This window comes from Anabrus simplex, chromosome 9, assembly GCF_040414725.1.
Source record: "Anabrus simplex isolate iqAnaSimp1 chromosome 9, ASM4041472v1, whole genome shotgun sequence".
Classification (NCBI taxonomy): Eukaryota; Metazoa; Arthropoda; class Insecta; order Orthoptera; family Tettigoniidae; genus Anabrus; species Anabrus simplex.
Window position 1 is genome coordinate 69,274,300 of NC_090273.1, and position 24,150 is coordinate 69,298,449.

The window sequence follows — 24,150 nt, forward strand, 5'->3', positions numbered from 1 at the left end:
TACTCTTAGGTTTCCCTCTTCGGCTACTGGTCCTACGTGGAGATTAAGTGGAAGGGAGAAGGAAGGAGTTGTCCCTCCAAGTCGCTGCAGAGCTGCGGAGGGAGAGGTAAAGGGAGATGATACTCAGGCAAGCGTAAGCACAGTAGAACAAGACTTTTTCTTACAATCTGTTTTAAGTCGCACCGACACAGACAGTCTCATGGCGACGGTGGGATAGGATAGGCCTAGGAGTGGGAAGGAAGCGACCGTGGCCTTAATTAAGGTACAGTTCCATCACTTGCCTGGTGTTGAAATGGGAAACCACGGAAAACTATCCTTAGGGTTGCGGACAGTGGGGCTGGAACCCACTATCTCCCGGATGCACGGCCAACTCGCCCGGTAGAACAAGACTAGAGTAAGCAGATTTCCTTTTTTATTGTGTGTTGTTTGTGTGTATTTTTGGAAGTAATCTAATCTATAAGGAGGCAGCTCTGTAAGATTATGGGTAACAAATTCAAATTCAATTATTTATCCCTATTCATTTCAAAATATTTTTCGACGTATAGAATCTACTGAAAATCAAGTCCTGACGGCCCCTATTCTTCTTCTAACACTTTTCCCACTCCTTGGTGGGTCGCGCGTGCGAACTATGTCGCCCATGAGGATATGGCCCAGTTTTGCGGCTGGATGTCCTTTCTGACGCCAGCCGTAAGTGTGGAGGAAGGGTGTAGCTCTACCCCTTCGTTTCATTTCTTGCTACGGGATCGAGATGAGGTGAGATGAAAGATAAAGTTGATTATTATTATTATTATTGTTGTTGTTTAAAGGGGCCTAGCATCTAAGTCTTCGGCCCCTATAATCACCACGTAATGGTAAAAAATTAAAAGAAATGAAATTATGTTTTAAAAACTGGCATACAGAAATTAAGAAGAATCCAGTATATCAGGCGTGATTCAAAAGTTTCCGTTTGAGGGCGTTGCTGCAGCGTACATGAAACGTAGCGTGACTCCGATGCGAGTATACAGTATAAGCACGGACATGTACAGTAGATAAAGGGATTCATGTGACTGTGGTGTCGTGCCGAGGTGCGTGCGTTAAATGCGGCCACGTGAATTACGGCGACGTTATTACCAAATGCGTCCAAACAGGACCAACGTGCTGTTATTCTGTTCTTAGCTGCCGAAGGATGATTACCGGTGGACATCCATCGGAGAATGCAGACTATGTATGGGGCAGCATGCCTGTCGAAAACCACCGTTCTCGAATGGTGCACCAAGTTTCATCCGAGTCGCGTTTCGACACAAGACGCTGACAGACTCATCCATTTCGCCAACTCAAGTGGGAAACACTCGAGCACCCGTTCTGTAGTCCTGATCTCTACCCATGCGATTATTACGCCTTCGGTCCCCTCACAAAGGCCTTGAAGGGTCGACGTTTACTATAAGACAAGAATGTGCAGCAGGCAGTAACGGACTTCTTCACGCAGCAGGACACGGGGATATTCAACCTGGTGCGTCGGTAGGATGAGTACCTAAATACTCACGACGATTTTACCTGACTGGCATCCCGATTCAGGACTGTACGGCCGTCGAACGGAAACATTTTGATCGTCCCTTATAGGTTATAGACAATTTGTCCAGTATGGTATAAGATCCAAGCATCAGGTTAAGTTTTAAAAGGTACAGACAATAGGTCTATTTTAGTTTCAATTAATTACTAATGCTAGGTAGCGTATAACTGGGTAACATTGTCTTTGGAATCTCAGCAGGCAACCAGCAGTCAGTTCGAAGCAATATATGTGGGATTTTCTTGAACCGAACCGTCACATCACTGCTCTTTACATTCAACCTAAGAGTACAAGCACTGTATCAACAAAAACGTATAAATACAAGGTAGCTTATTGAACTAAAAATGTTTCCGTAATGTATTGGGAAGGAAATAGCTGTAGTTTCCACGGAAACAGTTCTTATTCTTTGAGTAATATTGTTATTGATATAATGTTTATTTTTCGACTATGAAGATTCTGAACTAATTAAATTTGCTTAGCCTTTCGTGGGACTTAATAATGTATGATTATATGACAATTATACTATTAGAAATAGTAACATAAGAAAAATGACACTTAACAGTAAAATGCAAATAAATGCCGAATAGATTTACAGTAGATTCAGTTTCAATGAAAGTCCACAATGTTATGTATTTATTGATAGTATTTACTGTATAGTGGCATATATTTGTTCAGAAATGAAAGAAATGTCTGAGAGACAAATTGAAGGAATCCTTGAATGACTTCCTTCTCTGGGAACATTTTACGCCCGAAGTAAATAATAAACTTATTACTGCCGTGCGGTTCTGTTCACTATACGGTCCGCACCCTGGCTTTATAAGGAGTACGATTTTCAACAACGCAAGCCAATAATTTTATACGAAGTATTATACATACATTGAGTGCTTAGGGGCCTTCTCCATATCGGAAGTTACACTGCTGTTAGGAGAAGGACCATGTCAGCGAGGTTGTTTCATTTCTATAACCGAACTCCTTCGGTAGCAGGACTGCTGTATGCAACCAACGTCCTCGCAAGTTATGACCAAGATGGACGTAAAGTTGACTGATGATGGACATCATCAGAAGATCTTGAAGTCACAACCTGGCCATCAGAAGATTTTGGAGTCACCAGTTTATCAGTAAGAAGATTTTGGAGTCGCTAGATGACCATCAGAAGATTTTGGAGTTGCCAGCATATCATCAGAAGGTATTGAAGTCATCAGCCGATCATCAGATGATTTTGCAGTCGCCAGCCGATCATCAGAAGATTTTGGATTCGCCAGCGGAACATCAGAGGATTTCGGAGTCGCCAGGGGAACATCAGAAGTTTTGGAGTCGCCAGCTGTCCATCAGAAGATTGTGAATTAGGCTAAGATGTGTGTTTTTGTGTGTGGGGGGGGGGGGGTTGTGTGTGTGGATGGGTTTGTGGGTGTGGGTGGGTTTGTGTTTGTGTGCGTTTGTGTGGGTATGTGTGTGTGTGTGTGGGGGTGGGTGGGTGTGTGGGTGTGTGCTGGGGTTTACCGGTTGTAATGTACGAATGTCATTATGTAACAAATTTCATTTCATTATTGGGTAAGGGAGAATTTATTATTCGGTTAGAGTATCTGGCTGTTGTATGGGTGGTACTGAGTTCAATTACGAGCCCTGTACAGGGTTCTTCTCGGCTAAGGTGTTGCCTGCTGTGCAGGACTCACACAGCCCAGAATAAATAATTGAGGTACTGCTTGATACAATCGGTGCAGAGCTCCAGGGACGAACAGTATAGAAGGGTATATTTATTTGGGGCTCATGACCTAGATGTTAGGCCCCTTTAAACCATCATCATCATCATCATCATGAAGAATACCGGCGGAGGATAGCTGCAGTACAGCGGAGATCAGCTTTAAGAATTACAGAAGATGGCTTACGGCAGACGAATGGAACGATGGCAGCAAGGATTGCAGGAAGATCCATGAGGGAAATGGACTAAACGACTGATACCACTGGGTAGCACGAGCACGCGTTACGCAGCTCTTGACAGGCCACGTACACTTTAGAAAATTTCTACATAGAACAGGCAGAGCGAGCAATCCATTGTGTGTTTATTTTAATGATGCTGACGATATACTACTGCTGTACTAAACTATGAGTTGTCACACAGATCTTAGAAAACTTAAACGAAACGAAATGTAATATTGTCAATAAATCTAATGTTGATTTTACATGTTTTACATTGTGACAATAACATTGATTTCATAACTTTAACAAAATGTATTTTTATTTTGTGCGTAACAGATTTATGTGTAATTAATTCGTATAGAGAGGATAACATTTACAGTTTAAATAACGTGGTTGCTGACACATAATATAAATGCAAACTTTGAAACCTTGAACGAATATCGATGGCCTACTTCTAATAACACGTATCTGAGAATGCACTTCCTATGTTTACGCTTCCTAAACATATATAGCTATGCAGTCTATCAGAACAATTTTCGTTGTGTTCCTTTTTCTCTGCACACGTGGAAATCCTTGAAATTGTACAGGTTGGGAACCACAAATCTATAGCACTCAAAGTAAAAACAGGCGAAGTTCAGGGTTAAGTTACAGGACATTTTCTCTTCCTCGTGTATATAAATGCTATTGTGAGTAACTTAACCTGCAGGTCAGCACTCTATGCAGATGATATCGCTGTCATAACAAGTGGTAAGGAGTTAACAAATGTGGAAAATGAAAGGTTAGAGCTGCTACAGAAATCATTCAATCGGTATCAGGCTGATAAACTATTTTTAAATAGTAACAAGACGGAAGTTATTTCTTTTCACTTAATTAAATGAACTTATGATGAGAATGAGCATAGTTCTGTCAAGTTATTGGGAATACATTCGGATTATAAGTTAACCTGGTATACTCACGAAAGTTATGTAAAAGACTGTCTAGAGGGTTATCCTTACTTCGAAGACTGAAAGAGTAATTTAATAGTAATCAGATGTTTTGTGGATGCTATGCTTTCTTAGTTTCTTCCATTCACATTTATCATACTGTACCATATTATGAGGAAATTCTACAGACGCACAAACATTAAGTGGCAAAAGATGGCAATATGATGAAAGCTATAAAAGGGAAGGCCAACAGGGAGTAATGCAGGCCTATGTTTCAAGAACTTGCTATTATGACTCTCCCGTCACTACACATTATCATTGCATTCATTATTTTCAAATGAAATCTCGATGATCTGACATCCCGTATAAATATTCACTCATAAGATACACGGAGAAAGAACGATTTGGATTTTCCACATGTTAAATTGATGAAGACACAATAAAATGACAGATAAAATGGGATTAAATTGTTCAATAAGCTGCCTACCCAATGGAAAGATATGCCCTAAAGTAACTACAAAAAGGTCATGGGTTCAATATCTTAAAAATGGCTGTTATTGAACAGTTTCTATTCACTATCAGAATATGAAGAAAAAGTAACGCTGTTGTCAAGCGGCGAATATGAAAGTCAACACCTGTTAATAGATAGATAACACTGGCAGTTTTGATCAGCTCCAAGGTTACTATTCAATAGACAAATAGCCCAAAGTATCATGATAACCTTTCATTTCATTTTCCATATTCGCCGCATGACAATGGCATTACTGTTGCCATTGATGCTTTCACGGCCCGTACTTATAGACATGATGTAGGCTTTTGGGCTTATGCCGTGCCAAGAAAATAAGGTGAAATTCTTTACGTTTCGCAGAGAACTGTGCTCTGCGTCATCAGAAGGAAATCTCAACTGTCCGCGAGAAAGGCTTCTAAACATGAGCTTTTGAATTTAGACGATATAATAGAAATGGAAATGGTACGTTCATTCGTCACCAGAGGGCTTCCCGGGCGCTAGCGTTCAAAGCGGAAGCTGACGGAACAATCAGAATCAGTCTAAGAGGGTTACATAACATGTGTGCGTAATATAGGACATAGACAATTGTATGACATAGACACAAGCCTGGAATGGCCTTACATTCACAACACCACAGACCGAATTGCCAAGGTCCTCCGCAAACACAATATAAAAACCTTGTGTATATTATGTGTCAAAAACTTAACATATTAGAGACAAGAAATTTGGTATTTGGAAAGTCCTTTAAAAATACAAGAACCTGTACCTTTTTGTTTTCGGAGAAGGCACTTAACAGGGGTGAAAAGAAGTGAAAAATAGTTGAATTATTTTTTATGAGGATACTTATATCTTAGAAACTAAAGATGTTACAGTCTTGAAAATTCGTATTTGGAATCTCCTTTTAAACATAAAGAAATATGGGTATTTATTTTTTCGACATGAGAGAAGGCTGTTTCTCACATGTCGCATGGTCGTCTTAGCTCCAAAAGGTAATACCACAAACATGGTTTACAAAGAATTTCTGGTGTAAATGAAACTCAATTTTTGGGTGAGTTTTTATACTTCATTAAGTTTCAGGTAATGTTTTAGTACAATGCCGAGGAACGATTACTTTGATCAAATTACGAAATCCACGCGAGCGAAGCCGCGGGTAATTGCTAGTATATATATATATATATATATATATATAACTTGCACAAACGGAAGAAAACAAGTACACTTTAAAATAACTTTTAAAATATCTATAAGCGTAACATGGTTAATTCATTTCACAGTCCTATACAAAATACCATTTATACAAACGGAAGTGAACAGTCACGTTTATTCATTGTACGAAATAACTCAGCTTTTCACACAAATACATGCATCAATATCAGAATGCAACACCCACACTGACCGCCAAGACTGCACTCTTACGGCGACCTGAAGAAATATTAGTATTTCGCCTTCCTGTGTTAAACCTTAGCCTACAAGGAATACAAAGCCTGCCCAATACCCACTCATAGCTGTCCGCCCTGTGGATACTATACTAGCCGCTAGAGGCGCTGCAATTCAACCTCAAATGAACACCTCGGTTGGCGGTATTTCTGCACGTTGTATGCTTACTGATGACGTTTACTGCGAAAGTTGAATGTTAATACTGATAGAAATAATGAAACTCAATAATGATTTTGTTTTGTCCGAATCCTTGGCTGAATGGTCAGCGTTGAGGCCTTCGGTTCAGAAGGTCCCGGATTCGACTGCCGGCCGGATGGGTGATTATAATCACGTCTAATTAATTCTTCTGGCTCGGGGACTGGTGTTTGTGCTTATTCCAACACTTTTCCTTTCATATTCAGACAACACACTACACTTCCAACCACCACAGGAACTTGATATAGTGATTACCAGACCTCGGATTTTTAGGTGCTAAAATGTTATTTTTAGCTGCCTAAAACAGACTCTCAAATAGGCTCTACAATATTTTTAGACAGCTGCCGTTTCACGTATCTTAATATGCATTATTTAAAACACCGTGTTGATTTTGCTAAATTGATTATAATTCGATATGGGGAAATATAAAACAAGTTCCACTCACCTCTTTGCTGCAAACGTCGCAGAATATAATTTTACCATCCGATGTGAAACGGGTGAACTCTTATAAACTGAGGATGAATTGGAACCTGACACTTTCGGCTTAATTCACACACTGACCAAATGGGAAATGGGTATTGTTAAAATACGTCAATCATATTACAACGGTGTACTGCTTCGTACCGTGCTGTAAACAAGGCTCCTGGAATAAAGTTCCTGGAACTAGTTTCCATGAATTCCCTTGCCAAAAGCCAACTAGGAAATTATGGATTAAAGCAAGAAGCAGACAAGGTATGGTACAGTACATACGCCGACCATGTGACGGCAAAAATTAGGTTACTTATTATTATTGCTCCTGTTCTGATGATGATAATTTCCTTATTCTGTTGTGTAAGTGGTACCAAGGATAAGTTATGGAACCCTAGTGACCGCTCCGTCGAGTGCTGCAATGGCATATATTGGAGGGTATTTGGTAAGAGTTGTCGAAGACCACATTGCATGTCAAGAGTGTGTTGATAAGATGAGTAGTATCCAGAGTCCATCTCCACTAACGTCATTAATAAAAATCAAAGACAGAGGTGCCTCACGTCTCAGATATCCAAAGCCAAGTTTTGTTTCACTGCTGATGAAACTGGGGCAAGTAAGGGACGAAATGTTATCGGTAACGCTGGGCAGTCCAAAAAGAGCACAAATATTAACCGAAATACTGTTGCCACGTGTTGCTAAAAATCCTATTCTACAGTGTGGAAAAAGTGATCATCCTGAGGAACTAAGCAGAATAATACTGCAGAAGTTTCTGCACCCCTCTGTCGTAATTACGCTAATGGCATGGCAGATGAGTATCGCCGAGATTACTTCTCGAGAAGAAAAACAATTTATGATATGAAAATATCAAGGAAAATAGTTAAAGTCGTTCCTTCTCATTGAAAATCTATGGTGCGGTAGTAAAAAAATCTGGTGCAGACCTTATATCCTTTTAAATGCAAGGCATACATTTCGACAGCTATATGTGTTATCTGAAATGAAAATCCACAGCTGAATTGAACTCCTAGGGGTAAAAGGTGAACATTTACTATGTTCTACTTCATTCTGCTCAGTAACGTATATAATATACATAAAGTATAGTGTAGAGATAAGTTTGTGTTGGTTTTAACTCCCGTTAGCAATGCGAGTAAGTGGTGATGTGAGGTGGTATACTAGCGCTGCAGCGGTCAAGACGCGCACTGCCAGGCGGACACTGTTTCTGAAGAGAGAACTGCGAGTGAACAGGCTTTGTATTCATTGTAGGCTAAGGTTAAACTAATGGCATAGAGCAGGTAGTATAAGAGGATCGAGACGGCGGTGATGTTATTCTACTGTAGCTAGTTGGGACAGTTCGATAAGGGCCCCATACACGCGCAGACTTAGTCGAAGGTAAGTCTGCGCAAACCAGTCTCTTCAGACATGTCTGTGTGTATGGCCGATAAGTCTACCTCCCGGAGGCAAGTCTGTTCAGGGGTTATGTGAACGAAACCGATTCACTAAATGGCACTGTAATATTTGCCCCAAACGGAAGATAATAATTGCTTTCACTCAAATAAAGTGTAAAATCTGCGGTAAATTAACAAATAGCGTCGTTACTAGAGAAATATCTAGAGAAATATGTATACGTACTTACGGGCTGTAGACAGGACTCCCTTATCTTGCATTCCGCTGCTCGTGCCGTTTTTTGTTTCTTTCTTGAGGTCCAGCCACTGATCTCTATACATGGATCGCTGATGGCAGCTCTCCGCTGCAGGAGAAAGTACGCCAAGTTGAGCGCGCGGTTCGCCATGTTGGCGTACCCACCCTAAAGCTCTCCTTATGGGGAAGCAATGATAATATAATAAATTTTAAATCGCAATTAATGGTGCATTGGAATAATTAAAAATATAGGGGCATGTTCACTCAAAGCATAAGGACATTGGGAACACCGACACGTCATTCCGAGGTCAGTAAATCTCCGGGATAGCAATAAAAATGAGTGTATAATAACGGCCGACAAACATTAACTTAAGTGTTAAATACATGCAGTTAGCGATCAGTAATACAATACGAGTGAAAAAACAGTTTCTGGAAACATAGCTGTAAATTTTATACTTATATGCCACGAAAGTATGCATTCTTAAGGGGAGGTATGACTGAATTTTTCGTATTTTGAGCCAAAAATTCTGTTTTTCTTTTTATTCACACAAAAATAGCCATATTCTTCCTCTTTCAGAAAATGTTTTAATTTTAGTAATTCTGGCTTGTTTAAAGCTTGTAGAAGCCATTTAATATGAGCCCGCAAGACATTTAAAAGCCCAGAACCACACCTACTTCTCCTGTAACGGTATAATGATAGTTTGCTATGTTTTCGCTGGATATTCAAGAATTTCGCGGCGTATTTGCTGACAGTCACTTGTTCACTACGTAATCAATAAAATTACGTTATGTTAGGAAATACTGTAATTTGAACTGACGGAGAGAATTTTGTACCTCTTCCAAAATAGTATTCAATTTATATCTGCCACACATGTATACTTTGATAGTTTAAATATATTATGTGTTACGGAGATATCCGTGGTAGGTAGAGGTGAAAGAAGGTGCGGGTGTGAATGGGTTTCAAGCTACGAAATTAACGTGCAATGTAAAATTAATTTAAAATTTAACTAGGTTATATTTTCTTTTCAAAGACAAGAGATAACAATCATAACAGGTACAGAGTAGCAAAAATGTAGGTACAATATTACTGGGTTCGGGCTCAGTGCCCTTACTTCATAACTCTTGGGCAATCAGCCCCGCCTTACTCCCAAAGAAAATTTTAGCCAAGGGGCAGAAAACCCCATTCCTGCCCAGGAGCACTGGCTCCAAACATTACACATAAAGCCTGCACGAGGCATACAGAAACAAATTTCAAAGAGCGATCCGCTCTCAAAATTGTAAGCCTATCACAAGGCCACACCAAACTCTACCTTCAAGCTGTCCTCTAAGGACGTATTTACAGGGGTAAAATACCCAAACTACGGAGGTCTATTACATGAAAAGAAGGTTGATTACATGACCTCTAAAATAACAATTTGAGAGGAGGCGAACTTGCACTCCTAATACACTTTGTTTTTAAAACCTAATCTGGCTCTGGGGCCACTAACGCAAGGGCTAATCCCATACTACAGAGGTGACTTAGAGAAGAACACTTTACATTACATAAACGAAGAATAGTTTGAGAAAATAAGTTCACCTCAAAACAAATGTGAGTGGGAGCTCGAGAGGGTTAGCACTCTCTATCCCAATATGTAGCTTTACAAGAAAAAGATGAAAAGAGTAATTACATTTTAGGAAAAGGTTACATGATGGAAATGCTTCGAACCCGCCGCGAGTGTTAAACTGCCGACCTAGCAAGAAAAGAAGTTATTAATAGGCCATTACCTGGTGTTGAACGGCAGAAGAAGAAAGAGGCGCTTCCCGCCTCCTGCTATGTACTTAATACACTGAAAGATGGAACAGAAGTGGCCCGGAGACCCCAAAATCAGCAGTTTATATCCTCTCGCGGAAGATTCTAGGCGTTAGGGGAAAGAAAACACCCTCCCACAAAATCTTTATTGGTTCGGGAAAAGAAACCCCTACATAGAGGAAAAAGAAACACATTATTGGTGGAAAATTAATTAAAGAAATTCGGGATTGGCTAGATCCAAACTAAGGGGAAAAAGAGGGGTATACAGCCAACTTAAACAATGACAGAAGGAAATTTAACAAAGAACAAACTCTTGAAATAAAAATTTCTCCAACAAAATAGTTCTTTGACTCCGCACTAGGTCGCACTATTGTTGATCTTCAGTAGTGTCCTCTAGAAGAGAAAGTTGACACTTCTTACTTCAAGCGAAACAAAAACACATCAAAAGTGACACAGTTCAAAAACTCAAAATTTTCCACGTGGTGACATCTTCTGAGAAAGTAGAGAATTAATAGAATAGATAAAGTTCAACCTTCCTCCAGAAGAGGAGTTTCAACTGGCGCAACTTTTAAATAAACGGTGTAGAGGTGTACCGCCCGGTACAGACCTCCCCCCCCCCAAAAGTTCCTCCAAGGGGTAACACAGAAGAACATAAGCTTTGTTTCCAAAATAAGGTCCAAGTTTTGATGTTGATATTAAGATTAATTGCGGAAGCATTTATAAGATTTTAGTAATTTGGTTGGTTGCAATTTCAAAATTTTGTTGTTGCAGGTGCAGTAAAGTTTTTCTGTTGTAGTAGTTGAATTTCTGAAGATAAACCTTTAATGCTTAAAAGTGAAGAAAAGTTTTGCAATGTCCACCAAATATTGTTGTTGAATTCCCAAGTGTAATTATTGCTTATGGTGACTGTCCATGTAGTTGATGTAGATTGAGTCGGATGGCCAGACCGGCCGTTGCAGCTTGCGTCCAACGGAGGCCGCTCGGACCCCTCAAGTACCCTGAGATACCGCTCGCCCGCACTATGAGGGGAGCAGAGGTGTTGAAGTACGCCGCGCCCGCGGTGAACAGATACAGGCTGCGGGCATGTAGTAGGTCGTGCGCCGCACATCAGCCTTGGCCGGGAGGAGAGCTCCGGCTCGCCGTGCACATGTCGTCCTCGCTGGAGAGGAGGGGGCCCATCCCCCTCCCCAGTCGCTGCACGGTGCTGAGCGGCTGCGGGGGCGCTGAAACATTAAAGCTAGGCGGCAGAATTGTGTTGGACTATCATCTTCTTTGAGGGTACAGGCTTGTGGAGAGGTTGAGGGGCCAGCGGCGTGTAGATATCCATGGCATTTACTATTATGAAGCCACAGTGTAAGGTGGAGCAGGAGACGGGAGCGTGGTAATGGCCGTGGCAAGAACAGGATGGCAGTTTAACGTTTCGGGGCAGGTTTTACACAAGGCTTACATCTAAAACCAAAATATTACAGAAGGGGCAGAATGCCTTAAAAGTGAAACTCAAAAAAAATATAACCTTCATATCCTTTCAAAATAATATGAAGCAAGTTAACACAGAAATTACACCGGTTTCACCTGGGACAGGTGAACTCTAAATATCCTCTCGGTGGCTGGATTACTTAGCAATAAGGTAACCGGCGTAAGAAAATCGAGAATGATACAAGGTCCATGAAATCTGGGGGCAAGCTTGCCCGCGGGAACAAAATTTTTGACCATAACCTGGTCACCTACCTTCAAAGTGGTGGGTCTCCGTCCACGATCATACCTTTCCCTAACCTTTTCATGAGACACTTTAAGATTGGCTTTAGCCTTCTTCCAAAGATCTTTAATGTTATCCGGATCTATTGTCTCGGGTAGAATGTCATTCAAAGACCAGAGGTTAGAGAGCGGCGAGTTGGGAACAAACTTGAACATCAAGGAAGCTGGAGTAAACTTGTGAGATTCATGAACCGCCGAATTCAAAGCAAAAGCTATCCAATGCAGGGACGTGTCCCACCTGGAAGGATCTTCATGATGATAGGCAATGAGTGCGGACCTGAGATTACGGTTAACCCGTTCAGCCAGAGATGGTTGAGGATAATAAGCAGATGTAGTTACATGAGAGATGGACAAGTCAAAACAGAATTTACGAAATAAATTAGATGTAAAAGCCTTAGCATTATCAGATACAATATATTGACACGGACCAAAAGAAGCAAAAATAGAATTTAAGCAAGTAATTGTAGACTGAGCGGTAGCCAGCTTAGTCGGGAATAACCACGAAAATCTTGTAAAACCATCTACACATACAAAGATGAATTTGTTGGCATTCCCCTTTGACTGGGGGAAGGGTCCTACATAATCAATATACAGGCGTTCCATGGGGCGCGATGCTTGATGCGAAGACAAGAGGCCTACCTTGGTGGACATGGTTGGTTTACTGAGCAAACAAGATTTACAAGCTTTTACAAGTTCACGGATTTCACCGTCCATACCTTTCCAGATGAACATTTCACGAATCTTTTCACGAGTTTTAAAGATACCCAGATGCCCTCCTAATGGGGTCTCATGATAATACTTGAAGATCATAGGTACAAGAACCGCTGGAACAACAACTTTCATCAACTTATCATGCCTCGAAGGGCAACATAGAACACCATTCCTCAGAACATAAGGGACAGCATGTTCCCCAGAAGAAAGGGTTTCCATTATAGGAGCCAGCGTCGGATCTTCACGTTGGTATTTCTCAATATCCCTAAAAAGCATGGGAGCATCTGTTAGGATGGCATTAACCTCGGATAGTATGGACTCGGAAGGTGATGAACTGTCGACCGGTTCGTGGGTTTCGACGTCGTTATGAAACATACGGCTGAGTCCATCAGCAACAACATTTTCGGTACCTCTGATATGTCGTACATCAAATTGGAAGGCAGAAATACGGATGGCCCAACGGGCTATACGACCAGTACGACGCGGCCTACCTAAGACCCAGCTTAAGGCTTGATTATCTGTCTCCAGGTCGAATTTGACATGTTCCAGATAGAGACGGAACTTTTCTAAGGCGAATAAGACTGCCAACCCTTCGAGCTCATAGATGGAATACTTGGCTTCTTGAGCCGATAGAGTCCTAGATGCATAGGCGATGGGACGCCTCCCTAGTTCAGTCTCTTGAAGAAGGACTGCAGCTACAGCTGACGACGACGCATCCGTTTGGACGATGAATTTCTTCGAGAAATCAGGCATAGCAAGTACAGGGGCATTAGAGAGAGCTAATTTAAGATCTTCGAAAGCGGCTTGTTGAGAAGGTCCCCACTCGAATTTGATGCCTTTCCTACGAAGAAGGTTTAAGGGCGCCGCTCTATTAGCGAAGTTAGGAATAAACTTCCTGAAGAAATTCACCATACCAATGAATCTAGCGATACCTTTGATGTCCTTAGGAGGTTTAAAATCACGGATGGCCTGTGTTCTAGAATGATCGACAGCTACCCCATCGGGTGACACAATATGCCCCAGGAATGACATTGAGGGCTTAGCAAAGGCAACCTTGGACAACTTAACAGTTAACCCAGCCTTACGAAGGCGATCGAGAACTTCTCGCAGATGATCTAGATGTTCTTCAAAAGTCTCGGAAAATACGACGACATCATCCAAGTAGTGATATAAGTACTCAAATTTGATGTCGGAAAAGACCCTATCTAGTAGTCTAGTGAGCACAGCTGCCCCCGTGGGGAGCCCGAAAGGCACGCGGTTGTATTCGTATAAATTCCAGTCCGTGGCAAACGCTGTAAGATGTTTAGACTCCTCGGCAAGGGGAATTTGATTATAGGCCTGATTCAAGTCCAAGATAGTGAAGAACTTGGCCTTTCGAAACCATGAAAAGCAAGAATGAAGGTCGGGAAGGGGCACAGATTGCAACACCACCTTCCGATTGAGAGCCCTGTAATCAATGACAGGCCTGAAGCCTCCTTGGGGTTTCGGGACTAGAAAAATAGGCGAAGAATACGCTGACTTAGAGGGCCTAATAATACCATCCTTCAACATCTGATCGATGATTTCTTTCAGAGCCTTCATTTTAGGTGGAGATAGCCTATACGGTGGAAAACGGACAGGAATCGAATCCGTAACCTCAATTTTGTATTCAATAAGGTCAGTAACACCAAGAGTATCAGAGAACACCTCGGGAAACGACTGACACAGTTTGCGAATACTATCAGCCTGCTCCTCAGGTAGATGTCTAAGGTCTAACAACATCTCATCCTGGGTAGGCGAAATAGATGAACATGATACAGAATTACACTTTAATAGTGGGATTTTATAACTAGAAGCAAATTTGAATGTGCACGACCTAGACCGGAGATCGAGCACAAGACCAGTGTGAGAAATAAAGTCAGCTCCCAATATAATGGGGCAAGACAATTGCTTGGCCACAAACAATTTAACTTTCCATGTAAACTTAAAAACACGAATTTTAACCAGTAAGGAACCTAGAATTTCTAATGGAGATGAATTAGCCGAAACGTATTGAACAGGAGAAGAGACATAGTCAGGGAGTTTACAAACAGATTTCAATTTAGAATACCAATCAGCCGAAATAATGGAACAAACACTGCCTGAATCTAAGAGAGCTGTTATAGGCTCGTTATTTAACTCAATCTTAAGAAAAGGAACAGGTGCGGGGGTATCCGCCGCAATCCTAAGACACTCTTTAGGGCATTCAAAAGATGAATTTGAAGGCTGGTCGTTCTCTGCATTTACAACCTGTTTACTAGGGGCTGAGTCTCGGGAAGATGGATTAGTCGGCTCAGCCGACGCCACTAGTCACTTTTTATTATTGGCATAGCTGGAATTTGCACCAGAAGTTGAGCAGGAGGGGGTGCTATTTGAGTTTGGGCAATTCTTGGCGATATGTGAGAAGGCCCCACACTTAAAACAGCCTTGTGATGACCCTGCTCCATTCCTTGTCCCACTTGACTTGATCAGAGGACACTTATTCCGCAGATGGTCAGGCGACCCGCAAGCATAACATTTACGGGGATTGACTGGTCGGCGAGGTGGAGGCCGAGTGTTACTAAAGGAAGGCGGGGGTTCTTTCGCGACACGCAAAGAATCGGCGTATCTAACTCCTTCCGCTGAGACTGCCAATGCTTCAAGTTCCGAGAACGTTTGCGGGCACGCCGCGAAACACAAATATGACCTATAGGATGGTGAAATACCTTCCACAATAGCTTGTACAATTTGATCCTCAGGGAAGTGAAGAGCAAACACCCTAGTATAAAACTTAATATCTTGGATGAAGTCTGCCAGGTTTTCATCCAAGCGCTGTACCCGATAATAGTATTTCTGAATAAGGGAAGACCTGGCCCTAGCCGGGATGAAGTTAGCTAGCAAATGGGCATGGAAATCCTCAATAGAAGATTGCTCAGCGATGGCTCTAACTATTTTGTCAGATAGAACACCAATAGCATAAGGATAGATAATTTGCAAAATTTGACATGGGGAAAGAGAAAACACAAGGGCATGATCCTGAAATTCCACTAGAAATCTTAAAAATGAAATTACGTCACTGGTGGTGTTGACGGAAAACTTAGAGATACCTCTAAGCAACATTGCCAATGGATGAGGCAAGCTGCTGAACCCAGGTGACATAGTCGTTAAAGGTTTCAATGGCAAAGAAGTTAATTCAGAGCGGATGTTACTCAATGACGCACGGCGTTCAGATTCGTTGTTCGATGGGGCAGAGATAGTTTGAGCAGCAACGGTTATCCTATTGACTTCTCCCTGAGGAGGCTCTTCCTCGTTACCTACATTCACCGTGGCGGGTTGATCAGTTTTGGGAGGAGCTTCGCCGGTTAGCAATTGAGTGACCTTATTAGACAATTCAGAAATAGTTTCAAGGAGCGTATTAGCTTGCTTCCTCTGAACGTCATTCACCTTTAGAGACAACAGATCATTAACTCTATTTGCAAAGTGATACAGCCTGCCTTGCACACGCTTAATTTGATTAGGAGATGGATCGTTTTCATCAAAAAAGCTGACTACCGATGCTAGCCCAGTAATATTCTCGACAATCGTGGAAAGAGAGTCATCAATTTCTTTCTCTCCCAAATTGGGGATGGAAATGGGCAAATCAAGGGACTCTCTAAGCTTGTTAGTGTCTATTGCAACCGTGCCTCCAGATTGAACGTTTCTGATAGTTAACTCATATATCAACTCCTCTTTGCGCAAGTAGTTAAGGAGGAGAACATCGCGAGGGCCGGGCATGATGACAGAACAATTTTGAAAAACTCAAAAAATTCCAGCAACTGAGAAAATTGTTAGAGTTCGAATCAAAGCAATGTTTAGCCGTCAAAAGGGGCTAAATTGAGACCCATTCAACCACGCTCTGCTACCACTTGTTACGGAGATATCCGTGGTAGGTAGAGGTGAAAGAAGGTGCGGGTGTGAATGGGTTTCAAGCTACGAAATTAACGTGCAATGTAAAATTAATTTAAAATTTAACTAGGTTATATTTTCTTTTCAAAGACAAGAGATAACAATCATAACAGGTACAGAGTAGCAAAAATGTAGGTACAATATTACTGGGTTCGGGCTCAGTGCCCTTACTTCATAACTCTTGGGCAATCAGCCCCGCCTTACTCCCAAAGAAAATTTTAGCCAAGGGGCAGAAAACCCCATTCCTGCCCAGGAGCACTGGCTCCAAACATTACACATAAAGCCTGCACGAGGCATACAGAAACAAATTTCAAAGAGCGATCCGCTCTCAAAATTGTAAGCCTATCACAAGGCCACACCAAACTCTACCTTCAAGCTGTCCTCTAAGGACGTATTTACAGGGGTAAAATACCCAAACTACGGAGGTCTATTACATGAAAAGAAGGTTGATTACATGACCTCTAAAATAACAATTTGAGAGGAGGCGAACTTGCACTCCTAATACACTTTGTTTTTAAAACCTAATCTGGCTCTGGGGCCACTAACGCAAGGGCTAATCCCATACTACAGAGGTGACTTAGAGAAGAACACTTTACATTACATAAACGAAGAATAGTTTGAGAAAATAAGTTCACCTCAAAACAAATGTGAGTGGGAGCTCGAGAGGGTTAGCACTCTCTATCCCAATATGTAGCTTTACAAGAAAAAGATGAAAAGAGTAATTACATTTTAGGAAAAGGTTACATGATGGAAATGCTTCGAACCCGCCGCGAGTGTTAAACTGCCGACCTAGCAAGAAAAGAAGTTATTAATAGGCCATTACCTGGTGTTGAACGGCAGAAGAAGAAAGAGGCGCTTCCCGCCTCCTGCTATGTACTTAATACACTGAAAGATGGAACAGAAGTGGCCCGGAGACCCCAAAATCAGCAGTTTATATCCTCTCGCGGAAGATTCTAGGCGTTAGGGGAAAGAAAACACCCTCCCACAAAATCTTTATTGGTTCGGGAAAAGAAACCCCTACATAGAGGAAAAAGAAACACATTATTGGTGGAAAATTAATTAAAGAAATTCGGGATTGGCTAGATCCAAACTAAGGGGAAAAAGAGGGGTATACAGCCAACTTAAACAATGACAGAAGGAAATTTAACAAAGAACAAACTCTTGAAATAAAAATTTCTCCAACAAAATAGTTCTTTGACTCCGCACTAGGTCGCACTATTGTTGATCTTCAGTAGTGTCCTCTAGAAGAGAAAGTTCACACTTCTTACTTCAAGCGAAACAAAAACACATCAAAAGTGACACAGTTCAAAAACTCAAAATTTTCCACGTGGTGACATCTTCTGAGAAAGTAGAGAATTAATAGAATAGATAAAGTTCAACCTTCCTCCAGAAGAGGAGTTTCAACTGGCGCAACTTTTAAATAAACGGTGTAGAGGTGTACCGCCCGGTACAGACCTCCCCCCCCCAAAAGTTCCTCCAAGGGGTAACACAGAAGAACATAAGCTTTGTTTCCAAAATAAGGTCCAAGTTTTGATGTTGATATTAAGATTAATTGCGGAAGCATTTATAAGATTTTAGTAATTTGGTTGGTTGCAATTTCAAAATTTTGTTGTTGCAGGTGCAGTAAAGTTTTTCTGTTGTAGTAGTTGAATTTCTGAAGATAAACCTTTAATGCTTAAAAGTGAAGAAAAGTTTTGCAATGTCCACCAAATATTGTTGTTGAATTCCCAAGTGTAATTATTGCTTATGGTGACTGTCCATGTAGTTGATGTAGATTGAGTCGGATGGCCAGACCGGCCGTTGCAGCTTGCGTCCAACGGAGGCCGCTCGGACCCCTCAAGTACCCTGAGATACCGCTCGCCCGCACTATGAGGGGAGCAGAGGTGTTGAAGTACGCCGCGCCCGCGGTGAACAGATACAGGCTGCGGGCATGTAGTAGGTCGTGCGCCGCACATCAGCCTTGGCCGGGAGGAGAGCTCCGGCTCGCCGTGCACATGTCGTCCTCGCTGGAGAGGAGGGGGCCCATCCCCCTCCCCAGTCGCTGCACGGTGCTGAGCGGCTGCGGGGGCGCTGAAACATTAAAGCTAGGCGGCAGAATTGTGTTGGACTATCATCTTCTTTGAGGGTACAGGCTTGTGGAGAGGTTGAGGGGCCAGCGGCGTGTAGATATCCATGGCATTTACTATTATGAAGCCACAGTGTAAGGTGGAGCAGGAGACGGGAGCGTGGTAATGGCCGTGGCAAGAACAGGATGGCAGTTTAACGTTTCGGGGCAGGTTTTACACAAGGCTTACATCTAAAACCAAAATATTACAGAAGGGGCAGAATGCCTTAAAAGTGAAACTCAAAAAAAAATATAACCTTCATATCCTTTCAAAATAATATGAAGCAAGTTAACACAGAAATTACACCGGTTTCACCTGGGACAGGTGAACTCTAAATATCCTCTCGGTGGCTGGATTACTTAGCAATAAGGTAACCGGCGTAAGAAAATCGAGAATGATACAAGGTCCATGAAATCTGGGGGCAAGCTTGCCCGCGGGAACAAAATTTTTGACCATAACCTGGTCATCTACCTTCAAAGTGGTGGGTCTCCGTCCACGATCATACCTTTCCCTAACCTTTTCATGAGACACTTTAAGATTGGCTTTAGCCTTCTTCCAAAGATCTTTAATGTTATCCGGATCTATTGTCTCGGGTAGAATGTCATTCAAAGACCAGAGGTTAGAGAGCGGCGAGTTGGGAACAAACTTGAACATCAAGGAAGCTGGAGTAAACTTGTGAGATTCATGAACCGCCGAATTCAAAGCAAAAGCTATCCAATGCAGGGACGTGTCCCACCTGGAAGGATCTTCATGATGATAGGCAATGAGTGCGGACCTGAGATTACGGTTAACCCGTTCAGCCAGAGATGGTTGAGGATAATAAGCAGATGTAGTTACATGAGAGATGGACAAGTCAAAACAGAATTTACGAAATAAATTAGATGTAAAAGCCTTAGCATTATCAGATACAATATATTGACACGGACCAAAAGAAGCAAAAATAGAATTTAAGCAAGTAATTGTAGACTGAGCGGTAGCCAGCTTAGTCGGGAATAACCACGAAAATCTTGTAAAACCATCTACACATACAAAGATGAATTTGTTGGCATTCCCCTTTGACTGGGGGAAGGGTCCTACATAATCAATATACAGGCGTTCCATGGGGCGCGATGCTTGATGCGAAGACAAGAGGCCTACCTTGGTGGACATGGTTGGTTTACTGAGCAAACAAGATTTACAAGCTTTTACAAGTTCACGGATTTCACCGTCCATACCTTTCCAGATGAACATTTCACGAATCTTTTCACGAGTTTTAAAGATACCCAGATGCCCTCCTAATGGGGTCTCATGATAATACTTGAAGATCATAGGTACAAGAACCGCTGGAACAACAACTTTCATCAACTTATCATGCCTCGAAGGGCAACATAGAACACCATTCCTCAGAACATAAGGGACAGCATGTTCCCCAGAAGAAAGGGTTTCCATTATAGGAGCCAGCGTCGGATCTTCACGTTGGTATTTCTCAATATCCCTAAAAAGCATGGGAGCATCTGTTAGGATGGCATTAACCTCGGATAGTATGGACTCGGAAGGTGATGAACTGTCGACCGGTTCGTGGGTTTCGACGTCGTTATGAAACATACGGCTGAGTCCATCAGCAACAACATTTTCGGTACCTCTGATATGTCGTACATCAAATTGGAAGGCAGAAATACGGATGGCCCAACGGGCTATACGACCAGTACGACGCGGCCTACCTAAGACCCAGCTTAAGGCTTGATTATCTGTCTCCAGGTCGAATTTGACATGTTCCAGATAGAGACGGAACTTTTCTAAGGCGAATAAGACTGCCAACCCTTCGAGCTCATAGATGGAATACTTGGCTTCTTGAGCCGATAGAGTCCTAGATGCATAGGCGATGGGACGCCTCCCTAGTTCAGTCTCTTGAAGAAGGACTGCAGCTACAGCTGACGACGACGCATCCGTTTGGACGATGAATTTCTTCGAGAAATCAGGCATAGCAAGTACAGGGGCATTAGAGAGAGCTAATTTAAGATCTTCGAAAGCGGCTTGTTGAGAAGGTCCCCACTCGAATTTGATGCCTTTCCTACGAAGAAGGTTTAAGGGCGCCGCTCTATTAGCGAAGTTAGGAATAAACTTCCTGAAGAAATTCACCATACCAATGAATCTAGCGATACCTTTGATGTCCTTAGGAGGTTTAAAATCACGGATGGCCTGTGTTCTAGAATGATCGACAGCTACCCCATCGGGTGACACAATATGCCCCAGGAATGACATTGAGGGCTTAGCAAAGGCAACCTTGGACAACTTAACAGTTAACCCAGCCTTACGAAGGCGATCGAGAACTTCTCGCAGATGATCTAGATGTTCTTCAAAAGTCTCGGAAAATACGACGACATCATCCAAGTAGTGATATAAGTACTCAAATTTGATGTCGGAAAAGACCCTATCTAGTAGTCTAGTGAGCACAGCTGCCCCCGTGGGGAGCCCGAAAGGCACGCGGTTGTATTCGTATAAATTCCAGTCCGTGGCAAACGCTGTAAGATGTTTAGACTCCTCGGCAAGGGGAATTTGATTATAGGCCTGATTCAAGTCCAAGATAGTGAAGAACTTGGCCTTTCGAAACCATGAAAAGCAAGAATGAAGGTCGGGAAGGGGCACAGATTGCAACACCACCTTCCGATTGAGAGCCCTGTAATCAATGACAGGCCTGAAGCCTCCTTGGGGTTTCGGGACTAGAAAAATAGGCGAAGAATACGCTGACTTAGAGGGCCTAATAATACCATCCTTCAACATCTGATCGATGATTTCTTTCAGAGCCTTCATTTTAGGTGGAGATAGCCTATACGGTGGAAAACGGACAGGAATCGAATCCGTAACCTCAATTTTGTATTCAATAAGGTCAGTAACACCAAGAGTATCAGAGAACACCTCGGGAAACGACTGACACAGTTTGCGAATACTATCAGCCTGCTCCTCAGGTAGATGTCTAAGGTCTAACAACATCTCATCCTGGGTAGGCGAAATAGATGAACATGATACAGAATTACACTTTAATAGTGGGATTTTATAACTAGAAGCAAATTTGAATGTGCACGACCTAGACCGGAGATCGAGCACAAGACCAGTGTGAGAAATAAAGTCAGCTCCCAATATAATGGGGCAAGACAATTGCTTGGCCACAAACAATTTAACTTTCCATGTAAACTTAAAAACACGAATTTTAACCAGTAAGGAACCTAGAATTTCTAATGGAGATGAATTAGCCGAAACGTATTGAACAGGAGAAGAGACATAGTCAGGGAGTTTACAAACAGATTTCAATTTAGAATACCAATCAGCCGAAATAATGGAACAAACACTGCCTGAATCTAAGAGAGCTGTTATAGGCTCGTTATTTAACTCAATCTTAAGAAAAGGAACAGGTGCGGGGGTATCCGCCGCAATCCTAAGACACTCTTTAGGGCATTCAAAAGATGAATTTGAAGGCTGGTCGTTCTCTGCATTTACAACCTGTTTACTAGGGGCTGAGTCTCGGGAAGATGGATTAGTCGGCTCAGCCGACGCCACTAGTCACTTTTTATTATTGGCATAGCTGGAATTTGCACCAGAAGTTGAGCAGGAGGGGGTGCTATTTGAGTTTGGGCAATTCTTGGCGATATGTGAGAAGGCCCCACACTTAAAACAGCCTTGTGATGACCCTGCTCCATTCCTTGTCCCACTTGACTTGATCAGAGGACACTTATTCCGCAGATGGTCAGGCGACCCGCAAGCATAACATTTACGGGGATTGACTGGTCGGCGAGGTGGAGGCCGAGTGTTACTAAAGGAAGGCGGGGGTTCTTTCGCGACACGCAAAGAATCGGCGTATCTAACTCCTTCCGCTGAGACTGCCAATGCTTCAAGTTCCGAGAACGTTTGCGGGCACGCCGCGAAACACAAATATGACCTATAGGATGGTGAAATACCTTCCACAATAGCTTGTACAATTTGATCCTCAGGGAAGTGAAGAGCAAACACCCTAGTATAAAACTTAATATCTTGGATGAAGTCTGCCAGGTTTTCATCCAAGCGCTGTACCCGATAATAGTATTTCTGAATAAGGGAAGACCTGGCCCTAGCCGGGATGAAGTTAGCTAGCAAATGGGCATGGAAATCCTCAATAGAAGATTGCTCAGCGATGGCTCTAACTATTTTGTCAGATAGAACACCAATAGCATAAGGATAGATAATTTGCAAAATTTGACATGGGGAAAGAGAAAACACAAGGGCATGATCCTGAAATTCCACTAGAAATCTTAAAAATGAAATTACGTCACTGGTGGTGTTGACGGAAAACTTAGAGATACCTCTAAGCAACATTGCCAATGGATGAGGCAAGCTGCTGAACCCAGGTGACATAGTCGTTAAAGGTTTCAATGGCAAAGAAGTTAATTCAGAGCGGATGTTACTCAATGACGCACGGCGTTCAGATTCGTTGTTCGATGGGGCAGAGATAGTTTGAGCAGCAACGGTTATCCTATTGACTTCTCCCTGAGGAGGCTCTTCCTCGTTACCTACATTCACCGTGGCGGGTTGATCAGTTTTGGGAGGAGCTTCGCCGGTTAGCAATTGAGTGACCTTATTAGACAATTCAGAAATAGTTTCAAGGAGCGTATTAGCTTGCTTCCTCTGAACGTCATTCACCTTTAGAGACAACAGATCATTAACTCTATTTGCAAAGTGATACAGCCTGCCTTGCACACGCTTAATTTGATTAGGAGATGGATCGTTTTCATCAAAAAAGCTGACTACCGATGCTAGCCCAGTAATATTCTCGACAATCGTGGAAAGAGAGTCATCAATTTCTTTCTCTCCCAAATTGGGGATGGAAATGGGCAAATCAAGGGACTCTCTAAGCTTGTTAGTGTCTATTGCAACCGTGCCTCCAGATTGAACGTTTCTGATAGTTAACTCATATATCAACTCCTCTTTGCGCAAGTAGTTAAGGAGGAGAACATCGCGAGGGCCGGGCATGATGACAGAACAATTTTGAAAAACTCAAAAAATTCCAGCAACTGAGAAAATTGTTAGAGTTCGAATCAAAGCAATGTTTAGCCGTCAAAAGGGGCTAAATTGAGACCCATTCAACCACGCTCTGCTACCACTTGTTACGGAGATATCCGTGGTAGGTAGAGGTGAAAGAAGGTGCGGGTGTGAATGGGTTTCAAGCTACGAAATTAACGTGCAATGTAAAATTAATTTAAAATTTAACT

The 24,150-nt window shown here is 42.3% G+C and overlaps 1 protein-coding gene across 1 annotated transcript in view; it reads left to right on the plus strand.

Moving 5' to 3' along the window:
- The window catches only part of LOC137502160 (ATP-binding cassette sub-family G member 1-like), a 285,436-nt gene that overhangs the window by 115,918 nt on the left and 145,368 nt on the right, over positions 1-24,150 (plus strand). The window lies entirely within an intron of this gene.